The 13,048-nt window shown below is 43.5% G+C and overlaps 1 protein-coding gene across 3 annotated transcripts in view; it reads right to left on the bottom strand.

Moving 5' to 3' along the window:
- LOC109891957 (paralemmin-1-like) overlaps nt 1-3,821 on the bottom strand; it is a 31,120-nt gene extending 27,299 nt beyond the window's left edge. Inside the window, exon 1 of one of the 3 annotated variants that reach the window (XM_031834480.1) lies at nt 3,555-3,821. The gene's annotated coding sequence lies outside the window, so the exon portion shown is untranslated. The remainder of the gene's footprint in view (nt 1-3,554) is intronic. The other 2 variants (XM_031834481.1, XM_031834482.1) reach the window with 2 other exon arrangements.
- Between the last annotated feature and the right edge of the window lie 9,227 nt (nt 3,822-13,048).

Below are 13,048 nucleotides of genomic sequence, written 5' to 3'. Positions count from 1 at the left end.
TTCAAACCATTTTTAGACGTTTCCAGAGCATTCCAATGCAGCTTCCTGAAATAGCTCAATGTCTCTTGGTAGAGGTTACAATTTAATCACTTTAACAAATAAAACGGGAATTGTCAATGTACAGTGCAAGTCTAATGAGTTCATGGCTCCATAATGGGAAAGAGCATTCATCAAGCACTTAGCCTCACTTGCCAGGCTTATATTTTAACACCACATTGTTGAAATAGGACCCATAAATTATTTATGAGGCAGCAACTAGAGGGAAAGGGGCCCAACTATAGTCTTATTGAAGGGTAATTAGATCCATGTTATCTCCCTCTCTACATTCAAAGATTCAATCATGGACACTGTTACTGACACTTGTGGATACTTTGCGTGATGTCTTGTTGTCTCTACCTTTTTGCCCTTTGTGTTGTTGTCTGTGCCTAACAATGTTTGTACCGTGTTTGTGCTGCTGCCATGTTGTTACCTTGTTGTTGTTGTGTTGCTACCATGCTGTGCTACTATGCCTTTGTTGTCTTAGGCCTCTCTTTATGTAGTGTTGTTTCTCTTGTCATGATGTGTGTGTTGTCCTAAAAAAAAGTATATCCCAGCCTCCGTCCCCGCAGGAGGCCTTTTGCCTTTTGTTAGGCTGCCATTGTAAATAACAATTTGTTCTTATTTGACTTGCCTAGTTAAATAAAGGTTAAACAAAAACTAAAAATAGATTAGATTGAGGCAGAATGAACAGCCATTGTCTGATGAGCCTCCAAATGTCAATCCAAATCCTACACATCTGACCTCATATCCCTTGGGCGTACTACTGAATGAATTTGTGTACAGTATAAAGACGTATTCAAAATCTGAAGTATTGCTTCGTGGAAGTTCCTTTCAACAGATAACCACCCAACATAGGACAGCCCACGTCATGTCAGAGTTGGATGGTAAATGTTCCAATAAATGTTGATTAATGGTCCCCTACCAGTCATTTCCCCTGCAGTGGCATCCATCCCCTTTAAAAGTGGGTCATGTGAAAGTAATGGGGGCTGTGGAACAGGACAGAGCAACCCCATACATAATAGAGAAGGGAAAGCAAGGCGGTGTTAGCCGCAGCGGCCATATTCCTTTGTCTGTAATCACATTTCTAGGCCCAGCTTCGTCAGGCAAATCCATAGAGGTTTTGTGTCTAATGGTGTCTTTTCATCAAGGTGTAAGTCTGATTCACGACTCTGGAGTGACAGCCCATTGTCTCCTCCCGGAACCCAGAATCCTCAGGGTTTTCTCAAGCTGTCAGCTTGTGTATCCACGGGCTACATTAAGCTGATGACGGGATGGAGATTTTGTGGGGAGAAGGGCAGGCATGGCTGAATGCAAACAGCTCAAAGCTCTCCATCAATCTAATTGTGTGAGAGACTGTGCTGCTGATATCACCAAGGAGATATCACGGAGAGCAGTGCTCAAATGTGTTAATTGAGTTGACACTCGATTTCCAAATCCACGGGCAGGATTTTAGTTTGGCCTCATCTAAGGAACAGTACTGTACATTTCCACATCCATTTGATCAACAGTAACAATCATTTAAACTACAGTACAAAAGTATTTTGCACAGTTATCTAATTCCTCCATATCTCAGAACATCTGATCAAGACCAGAACTGCCTGAGGTTACGGAGCAGCAGATATTCAGTATCAAACTGCATGGTTAATGTTCCTCTCTCTGGAATCCATTTTCCTCCCTGTGACTGAAGCTCTGACATTTAACTGTAATGGCTCGGAAGAACCTGAACCACTCAGCCATATTTTCAGGAAACAGCGCTGCTTCTCTTTGAGATGATTGACAATAAGTTAGCCATGTACCAAGAGCTTTAGAAGTAAGTCTCTTACCTGACGTGATGGGAAACATCAAATATTCAAGAGATCAAAATTCACCTGCCTTTCCCAGCGCAGTGCACCCCACCACTGAAAATTGTTGGCTCTGGACAGGTGCAAAGCCCTAGTTCCAACCTAATCTCGGTTAACCCAGAACTAAAATCTCACATAATTTGGTTATGTTTATGTAGTCTGTCCACGAAAGATTAGTTCCAACCAAACAACCAATACTCTGAATATTTAAGGGGGCACAACCTTTTGGTACTATCATATTGTTTCTCGCAATCTCTTCAACGGGAATTTTAGTTGGCTGTTTTGACCTTAGTGCTTGAGATTTTACACATCGACAAGAAGTCAGGCTGCGAACCGGCTGTAAAGGCTTGACTCCACAGGAGCGTAATGTAGTTCAAGATTCTGACCAGATGGAGCCACGAGAACCATCCCTTCATCTCCCTCCTCCCCCCTCCCCCGGTGTTCCTCCCTCTGTGTTCTACCTAATGAAGCACTTTGCTGGAGCATGTGGGTGTCTTTAAGTGAGACTCACCCGCCTCAGGCCCAATCTGGATGCTCATAACACTGGCAGACACTCTATTCGCTGCATATTTCCCTCCCTTACAGAGTGCAGAGCGATGGCTTCAGACTCCGTCCAGCCTAGAACCAACACTATCACTCTGATGATGTGAAATCAATATGAACATTAGAGCCCTAATCACTGCTAATGTTCTTTATGATCGTTACCCATTTACTCATTCATTACAAGACATTGCTTTGATATTCATATTCACATGAATATCCTTATTCACATGACTATCATTATGGTAATGGGGTGATACTTTGCCTGACAACAAGCTCTATATTTGGTAGGTGGAGCCTGTGTCAATTCTAGACTAGTTATCTCCTATGAAGATCCTCAGCCTGATGCTGATATATGTTTAAGCTCTGTTGCAGAAGACGTCACAAGAGGAATGAGGGACTCTCTCTGTACTGCAGCATAGAGGCCAGAGCTGGAGTGGTGGTGTTGGGGGGGTGCGGTGTGGCTGGAATATAGTAGCACTTCATTCCAATTAGACTCAATTTCATTATTGTGTCCTGGCTGAGAATCTCTAAGCAATTTGTCTCCTTAAGCATTGAAGCCATTTTAGGGGATGTTGCCATGGAGTAGGTTAGTTAATGAAGCGCTCACTGTTAGAGATGTGTCAGTCGTCTGTGACTGACAGGTTGTTTATCAGTATTGAGTGGTCCACAAAAGCAGCTATTTTAAATGCACCAAGTCACAGTCATCTCTCCTATACCAAAATCAGGGATTTGTGTCTTAAACTTTGTCAATAGAGTGAGGTGACAAAGTTCTTCAGTTCAGGAATGCCCAAAGAGGACCATTTATTATTTAACATCAGGCAGTCTATTGTGAAATGATGCCAGGTACTTGGTTTTTACACTTTGAACAGGAATACAATGAAAGCTGACAGATTAATTTCACATGATATTCATAAAAATGTGTAATTATATTGAACCAGCCCAGTTATAACATTATAATAGACAATGTTGCAAAACAAAACGTGTGGGATCCACATGGTACAACTTCATGGGATATGATAATACGAAGTTGACCCGCAGAGTGGACTTTTAAAAGAGATGATGAACTACAATAGTTTACATACAACTGAAATGACGTGTAAAGCATTTGAACAAATAGGTAAATAGCCTTACCTTGCGTAACTTTCACTCGCAGTTGGAATGTAGAACAAGCGCACAGAAAGATATGGTTCAAAAAGTTATGAACTCTTCAATCAGATTTGACTGTATTTTCCACTTCTACGATGTGTAACGTTTGGTATGAAAACTGCTGGGAAGTTAGTAAGAAAACACGAATTCGTTTGTGGGAGTGACCACAAAGTTCAGTGAGACGTAATAGGAGGCTAGAGTAGCCCAGTCCATAATGAACACTTCGGCGCGCCTCTCGTTCGGGGAAGGTACCAGGGAAGAAGAATAGCATGCTCCAGAAGAATGATCGAGACCGGTAACTACCGCAATAGTATTGGCGTTTTACTTTCTAAAAACAGTTTTAGAATATGTCTTGCTGCCAGGATAGGTAGCGAAAAAAGAAAGAAAGTGAAACGTCAACTTGAGTTCGGCTGCTCGCTCCTTGGTTATCTCGGTTTTCTTGTGGGTCGGTTAAGTTAAGATAACTAGGTGAAGCCTATGGCCAGATACCAGATACCGTATGGGCCATATACCACACAGTAGACATGTTAGGGACCCTTCCATGGTATGCACTCGATTGTAAACGTCATTGTCACATGTCTGGAAAAGGCCTCAATATGTATAAGCATACCTACACATGTTCATTTATTTACACCATTGAAAACCCATTGATTATTACTTGATAATTCAGGAGAAGGAAACCATTTAATCCACTAATAGTGTCTGCTTGGCTGACTGCATGGTCTATCACCAAGGCAGAGTGGAGTCATTATTGGAGTGCTCCTTTGATAGTGTACACATGAGACAGTGATTAATAATCAGCTCTGTAGGAGGTGCACTTCTTGTCATTATAATGAGCTTGTGTCCCCAGCCAAATTTGACAAATGGGATATTTTCTGCATGCAGGTTTTCTACCTGTCATGTGGGATGCCAGCCTGCTCCAACCTGAGTAACCTTGCAGCGTCATCCATTAAAATGAGCCCTGTGCTACCTACATTGCTACCTACATTTCCATCTCATTAACACCCTAAACCTCAGTGTACTCTGCCTCGGGGCCCCATCTGGTGTGTTCACAATACCATGCATCATTTCTCCCATGCCTGAAGGCTTTTCTGCAGTCTCTCATGAACAAGATGCTCCTTCAGAACTTGTAAAAATAACGGAAGCGTGTAAAACAAAACACATTATTTCATTTTCTAATCAGCATCAAAGCATCTCACCTAGTCCCTGTCGCTTGCATGGCCAGCCCACTCACTGTATCCATTCAGTCCATATTTATGACACCAACCCGAAGCAACCCAACACAAAGCATAGACTACAGTACAGCTCCAGCACTGCGGGAGCGCAAGCATGGAGACCACTCTAGCAGACATTTACATACGGTTAGAAAGGTCAGTCAGGCATTTGTGTGGCTGACTGAACATTGTGTCACACCTTCAAATCAAATCAAATCAAATGTATTTATATAGACCTTCGTACATCAGCTGATATCTCAAAGTGCTGTACAGAAATCCAGCCTAAAACCTCAAACAGCAAGCAATATGCAGGTGTAGAAGCACGGTGGCTAGGAAAACTCCCTAGAAAGGCCAAAACCTAGGAAGAAACCTAGAGAGGAACCAGGCTATGTGGGGTGGCCAGTCCTCTTCTGGCTGTGCCGGGTGGAGATTATAACAGAACATGGCCAAGATGTTCAAATGTTCATAAATGACCAGCATGGTCGAATAATAATAAGGCAGAACAGTTGAAACTGGAGCAGCAGCACGGTTAGGTGGACTGGGGACAGCAAGGAGTCATCATGTCAGGTAGTCCTGGGGCATGGTCCTAGGGCTCAGGTCCTCCGAGAGAGAGAAAGAAAGAGAGAATTAGAGAGAGCATATGTGGGGTGGCCAGTCCTCTTCTGGCTGTGCCGGGTGGAGATTATAACAGAACATGGCCAAGATGTTCAAATGTTCATAAATGACCAGCATGGTCGAATAATAATAAGGCAGAACAGTTGAAACTGGAGCAGCAGCACGGCCAGGTGGACTGGGGACAGCAAGGAGTCATCATGTCAGGTAGTCCTGGGGCATGGTCCTAGGGCTCAGGTCCTCCGAGAGAGAGAAAGAAAGAGAGAAGGAGAGAATTAGAGAACGCACACTTAGATTCACACAGGACACCGAATAGGACAGGAGAAGTACTCCAGATATAACAAACTGACCCTAGCCCCCCGACACATAAACTACTGCAGCATAAATACTGGAGGCTGAGACAGGAGGGGTCAGGAGACACTGTGGCCCCATCCGAGGACACCCCCGGACAGGGCCAAACAGGAAGGATATAACCCCACCCACTTTGCCAAAGCACAGCCCCCACACCACTAGAGGGATATCTTCAACCACCAACTTACCATCCTGAGACAAGGCTGAGTATAGCCCACAAAGATCTCCGCCATGGCACAACCAAACTGAACAGGCAGTTAACCCACTGTTCCTAGGCCGTCATTGAAAATAAGAAGTTGTTCTTAACTGACTTGCCTAGTAAAATAAAGGTTAAAATAAAATTTAAAATAAAAATAAAAAAAACCAAGAGGGGGCGCCAACCCAGACAGGATGACCACATCAGTGAATCAACCCACTCAGGTGACGCACCCCTTCCAGGGACGGCATGAGAGAGCCCCAGTAAGCCAGTGACTAGAGGCAGAGAATCCCAGTGGAAAGAGGGGAACCGGCCAGGCAGAGACAGCAAGGGCGGTTCGTTGCTCCAGAGCCTTTCCGTTCACCTTCCCACTCCTGGGCCAGACTACACTCAATCATATAACCCACTGAAGAGATAAGTCTTCAGTAAAGACTTAAAGGTTGAGACCGAGTTTGCGTCTCTGACATGGGTAGGCAGACCGTTCCATAAAAATGGAGCTCTATAGGAGAAATCCCTGCCTCCAGCTGTTTGCTTAGAAATTCTAGGGACAATTAGGAGGCCTGCGTCTTGTGACCGTAGCGTACGTGTAGGTATGTACGACAGGACCAAATCAGAGAGATAGGTAGGAGCAAGCCCATGTAATGCTTTGTAGGTTAGCAGTAAAACCTTGAAATCAGCCCTTGCTTTGACAGGAAGCCAGTGTAGAGAGGCTAGCACTGGAGTAATATGATCAAATTTTTTGGTTCTAGTCAGGATTCTAGCAGCCGTATTTAGCACCAACTGAAGTTTATTTAGTGCTTTATCCGGGTAGCCGGAAAGTAGAGCATTGCAGTAGTCTAACCTAGAAGTGACAAAAGCATGGATTAATTTTTCTGCATCAGTTTTGGACAGAAAGTTTCTGATTTTTGCAATGTTACGTAGATGGAAAAAAGCTGTCCTTGAAATGGTCTTGATATGTTCTTCAAAAGAGAGATCAGGGTCCAGAGTAACGCCGAGGTCCTTCACAGTTTTATTTGAGACGACTGTACAACCATTAAGATTAATTGTCAGATTCAACAGAAGATCTCTTTGTTTCTTGGGACCTAGAACAAGCATCTCTGTTTTGTCTGAGTTTAAAAGTAGAAAGTTTGCAGCCATCCACTTCCTTATGTCTGAAACACATGCTTCTAGCAAGGGCAATTTTGGGGCTTCACCATGTTTCATTGAAATGTACAGCTGTGTGTCATCCGCATAGCAGTGAAAGTTAACATTATGTTTTGGAATAAAATATATATATATATATAAAATATATAGTGAAAACAATAGTGGTCCTAAAACGGAACCTTGAGGAACACCGAAATGTACAGTTGATTTGTCAGAGGACAAACCATTCACTGAGACAAAATTATATCTTTCCGACAGATAACATCTAAACCAGGCCAGAACTTGTCCGTGTAGACCAATTTGGGTTTCCAATCTCTCCAAAAGAATGTGGTGATCGATGGTATCAAAAGCAGCACTAAGGCCTAGGAGCACGAGGACAGATGCAGAGCCTCGGTCCGATGCCATTAACATGTCATTTACCACCTTCACAAGTGCCGTCTCAGTGCTATGATGGGGTCTAAAACCAGACTGAAGCATTTCGTATACATTGTTTGTCTTCAGGAAGGCAGTAACTTGCTGCGCAACAGCCTTTTCAAAAATTTTTGAGAGGAATGGAAGATTCGATATAGGCTGATAGTTTTTTATATTTTTTGGGTCAAGGTTTGGCTTTTTCAAGAGAGGCTTTATTACTGCCACTTTTAGTGAGTTTGGTACACATCCAGTGGATAGAGAGCCGTTTATTATGTTCAACATAGGAGGGCCAAGCACAGGAAGCAGCTCTTTCAGTAGTTTAGTTGGAATAGGGTCCAGTATGCAGCTTGAAGGTTTAGAGGCCATGATTATTTTCATCATTGTGTCAAGAGATATAGTACTAAAACACTTGAGCGTCTCTCTTGATCCTAGGTCCTGGGAGAGTTGTGCAGACTCAGGACAACTGAGCTTTGAAGGAATACGCAGATTTAAAGAGGAGTCTGTAATTTGCTTTCTAATAATCATAATCTTTTCCTCAAAGAAGTTCATGAATTTATCACTGCTAAAGTGAAAGTCATCCTCTCTTGTGGAATGCTGCTTTTTAGTTAGCTTTGCGACAGTATCAAAAAGGAATTTCGGATTGTTCTTATTTTCCTCAATTAAGTTAGAAAAATAGGATGATCGAGCAGCAGTAAGGGCTCTTCGGTACTGCACGGTACTGTCTTTCCAAGCTAGTCGGAAGACTTCCAGTTTGGTGTGGCGCCATTTCCGTTCCAATTTTCTGGAAGCTTGCTTCAGAGCTCGGGTATTTTCTGTGTACCAGGGAGCTAGTTTCTTATGAGAAATGTTTTTAGTTTTTATGGGTGCAACTGCATCTAGGGTATTGCGCAAGGTTAAATTGAGTTCCTCAGTTAGGTGGTTAACTGATTTTTGTCCTCTGGCGTCCTTGGGTAGACAGAGGGAATCTGGAAGGACATCAAGGAATCTTTGTGTTGTCTGTGAATTTATAGCACGACTTTTGATGTTCCTTGGTTGGGGTCTGAGCAGATTATTTGTTGCAATTGCAAACTTAATAAAATGGTGGTCCGATAGTCCAGGATTATGAGGAAAAACATTAAGATCCACAACATTTATTCCATGGGACAAAACTAGGTCCAGCGTATGACTGTGACAGTGAGTGGGTCCAGAGACATGTTGGACAAAACCCACTGAGTCGATGATGGCTCCGAAAGCCTTTTGGAGTGGGTCTGTGGACTTTTCCATGTGAATATTAAAGTCACCAAAGATTAGAATATTATCTGCTATGACTACAAGGTCCGATAGGAATTCAGGGAACTCAGTGAGGAACGCTGTATATGGCCCAGGAGGCCTGTAAACAGTAGCTATAAAAAGTGATTGAGTAGGCTGCATAGATTTCATGACTAGAAGCTCAAAAGACGAAAACATCATTTATTTTTAGTAAATTGAAATTTGCTATCGTAAATGTTAGCAACACCTCCGCCTTTGCGGGATGCACGGGGGATATGGTCACTAGTGTAGCCAGGAGGTGAGGCCTCATTTAACACATTAAATTCATCAGGCTTAAGCCATGTTTCAGTCAGGCCAATCACATCAAGATTATGATCAGTGATTAGTTCATTGACTATAATTGCCTTTGAAGTAAGGGATCTAACATTAAGTAGCCCTATTTTGAGATGTGAGGTATCATGATCTCTTTCAATAATGACAGGAATGGAGGTGGTATTTATCCTAGTGAGATTGCTAAGGCGAACACCGCCATGTTTAGTTTTGCCCAACCTAGGTCGAGGCACAGACACGTCTCAATGGTGATAGCTGAGCTGACTACACTGACTGTGCTAGTGGCAGACTCCACTATGCTGGTAGGCTGGCTAACAGCCTGCTGCCTGGCCTGCACCCTATTTCATTGTGGAGCTAGAGGAGTTAGAGCCCTGTCTATGTTGGTAGATAAGATGAGACCACCCCTCCAGCTAGGATGGAGTCCGTCACTCCTCAGCAGGTCAGGCTTGGTCCTGTTTGTGGGTGAGTCCCAGAAAGAGGGCCAATTATCTACAAATTCTATCTTTTGGGAGGGGCAGAAAACAGTTTTCAACCAGCGATTGAGTTGTGAGACTCTGCTGTAGAGCTCATCACTCCCCCTAACTGGGAGGGGGCCAGAGACAATTACTCGATGCCGACACATCTTTCTAGCTGATTTACACGCAGAAGCTATGGTGATCTCTGACTGTTTCATCCTAACATCGTTGGTGCCGACGTGGATAACAATATCTCTATACTCTCTACACTCGCCAGTTTTAGCTTTAGCCAGCACCATCTTCAGATTAGCCTTAACGTCGGTAGCCCTGCCCCCTGGTAAACAGTGTATGATCGCTGGATGATTTGTTTTAAGTCTAATACTGCGGGTAATGGAGTCTCCAATGACTAGAGTTTTCAATTTGTCAGAGCTAATGGTGGGAAGCTTTGGCATCTCAGACCCCGTAACGAGAGGAGTAGAGCCCAGAGAAGACTCGGCCTCTGACTCCGACTCGCTGCTTAATGGGGAAAACCGGCTGAAAGTTTCTGTCGGCTGAATGAGCGACACCGGTTGAGCGTTCCTACAGCATTTCCTTCCAGAAACCGTGAGAAAGTTGTCCGGCTGCGGGGACTGTGCCAGGGGATTTATACTACTATCTGTACTTACTGGTGGCACAGACGCTGTTTCATCCTTTCCTACACTGAAATTACCCTTGCCTAACGATTGCGTCTGAAGCTGGGCTTGTAGCACAGCTATCCTCGCCGTAAGGCGAGTACAGCGACTGCAATTAGAATGCATCATGTTAATGTTACTACTTAGCTTCGGCTGTTGGAGGTCCTGACGAATCATGTCCAGATAAAGCGTCCGGAGTGAAAAAGTTGTGACACCTTATGTCACTTTGAGCACCCTCTGCTCTCACATCTGTGTTACCTAACTGCTCATTTGGTTAGGGTTAGGGTTAACTCTAACTGATCATTGGGTTAGGGTTAACTCTAACTGATCATTGGGTTAGGGTTAGGGTTAACTCTAACTGACCATTGGGTTAGGGTTAACTCTAACTGATCATTGGGTTAGGGTTAGGGTTAACTCTAACTGATCATTGGGTTAGGGTTAACTCTAACTGATCATTGGGTTAGGGTTAACTCTAACTGATCATTGGGTAAGGGTTAACTCTAACTGACCATTGGGTTAGGGTTAACTCTAACTGATAATTGGGTTAGGGTTAGGGTTAACTCTAACTGATCATTGGGTTAGGGTTAACTCTAACTGATCATTGGGTAAGGGTTAACTCTAACTGATCATTGGGTTAGGGTTAACTCTAACTGATCATTGGGTTAGGGTTAGGGTTAACTCTAACTGACCATTGGGTTAGGGTTAACTCTAACTGATCATTGGGTTAGGGTTAACTCTAACTGATCATTGGGTTAGGGTTAACTCTAACTGACCATTGGGTTAGGGTTAACTCTAACTGATCATTGGGTTAGGTTTAACTCTAACTGATCATTGGGTAAGGGTTAACTCTAACTGATCATTGGGTTAGGGTTAGGGTTAACTCTAACTGATCATTGGGTTAGGGTTAACTCTAACTGATCATTGGGTTAGGGTTAACTCTAACTGATCATTGGGTTAGGGTTAGGGTTAACTCTAACTGATCATTGGGTTAGGGTTAGGGTTAACTCTAACTGATCATTGGGTTAGGGTTAACTCTAACTGATCATAGGATTAGAGTTAACTCTAACTGATCATAGGATTAGGGTTAACTCTAACTGATCATTGGGTTAGGGTTAGGGTTAACTCTAACTGATCATTGGGTTAGGGTTAGGGTTAACTCTAACTGATCATTTGGTTAGGGTTAGGGTTAACTCTAACTGATCATTGGGTTAAGGTTAGGGTTAACTCTAACTGATCATTGGGTTAAGGTTAGGGTTAACTCTAACTGATCATTGGGTTAGGATTAGGGTTAACTCTAACTGATCATTGGGTTAGGGTTAGGGCTAACTCTAACTGATCATTTGGTTAGGGTTAGGGTTAACTCTAACTGATCATTTGGTTAGGGTTAACGCTAACTGATCATTGTTTTGTTTCTCAGTGACCCGAACAAGGCAGACCAAGGCCAACAGTATGAGGCTGTTTAGACAGCAGACCAAGGCCAACAGTATGAGGCTGTTTAGACAGCAGACCAAGGCCAACAGTATAAGGCTGTTTAGACAGCAGACCAAGGCCAACAGTATGAGGCTGTTTAGACAGCAGACCAAGGCCAACAGTATGAGGCTGTTTAGACAGCAGACCAAGGCCAACAGTATGAGGCTGTTTAGACAGCAGACCAAGCAGAGGAATGTACAGATATAGGATTTTCATTTGACCTATATTGACACAGCAAAAATAATCATGCAGCAACAGGATTTGAACATTTAGTCCATAATGTTGCTTGATTGGTGGTTAGGCTATTAGCTGGCCAAAAGTAGGCTACATGAAAAGTGCATTACTGTTAATATAACCGTGTGTTATTGTGCATTTTCGGTGAATTTATATTAATCATAAAGCTTATCTGCATTTCCTACGGTCAGGAAGATTCTCAGCAACAAAAGACTGATCAAATTAAGATCCGACATCTGTAGCCTATTGTTGTGTGTCTGATTAATGAGTTGCCCCTATGCACCACAGCTGGAGCCTTGGCTTGGCATTGTGTGTGTGCACATATGTGTGTATGCGTAGGCATGCACATGTGTCCTATTTTCCAGTCTTTCTGCAGACTGATCTTCCTGGGTGGAGGGTGTCCATGTAGGAAATGTGTTATGGAAGTACATTGTTAAAGGAAATAAGCAGTCATTTTTGCAATTAAATCCAAACCTCTGGATTTGTACTACTATTTGTTCAGTTCTCTGACTGCCCATCAGACTGACTGCCCAATACTACAGGATCATCACATTCTTTATATTGCATGGATGCCCATCAAATGTAAGACTCTCACAAAATCAATCACCTAAATAATTCAAACGGGTCAGTATGCAGGTGTTATAGGCAGTAAAACCAGACTGGATGTGCTTACGTATTCACATACATGTACAGCATATATGAATATTCTATTAATTTGGTGTATGTTCGTGCGAAGTGCATGCTCGTGTAAATGTATGTGTACATCCCATAAAGTCCACCCATGTTGGGTTTGTCTTTTTGTGTCTCGGTGTGCAGCGTAGAGTTACCACGGTAACCACACATCCACATCCCACAGTGAGAATACCCGGCCCCCTCCACCTCCCTCTCTCTACCGCCCTCTATCCCTCCCTCCTCTTCTCCCCATTCCTCCTCTGTCTGTATTGATCAGTCAGTAAGGCAGCTCAGTTATGTTCTCACCAGGCAGGGCAGGGGAGGGGGGGGGGGGGGTAGGAGAGGGTAGGGGAGGGCAGGGAAAGAGAGGGGAGGAGAGGGCAGGAGAGGGCAGGGGAGGGAAGGGGAGGAGAGGAGAGGAGACCCATGGGACAGACATCCAATGTGCTGTAAACCATAACGGCCTAATAAT

This window comes from Oncorhynchus kisutch, linkage group LG10, assembly GCF_002021735.2.
Source record: "Oncorhynchus kisutch isolate 150728-3 linkage group LG10, Okis_V2, whole genome shotgun sequence".
Taxonomy (NCBI): domain Eukaryota; kingdom Metazoa; phylum Chordata; class Actinopteri; order Salmoniformes; family Salmonidae; genus Oncorhynchus; species Oncorhynchus kisutch.
This window is presented reverse-complemented; position numbering and strand designations above follow the sequence as displayed.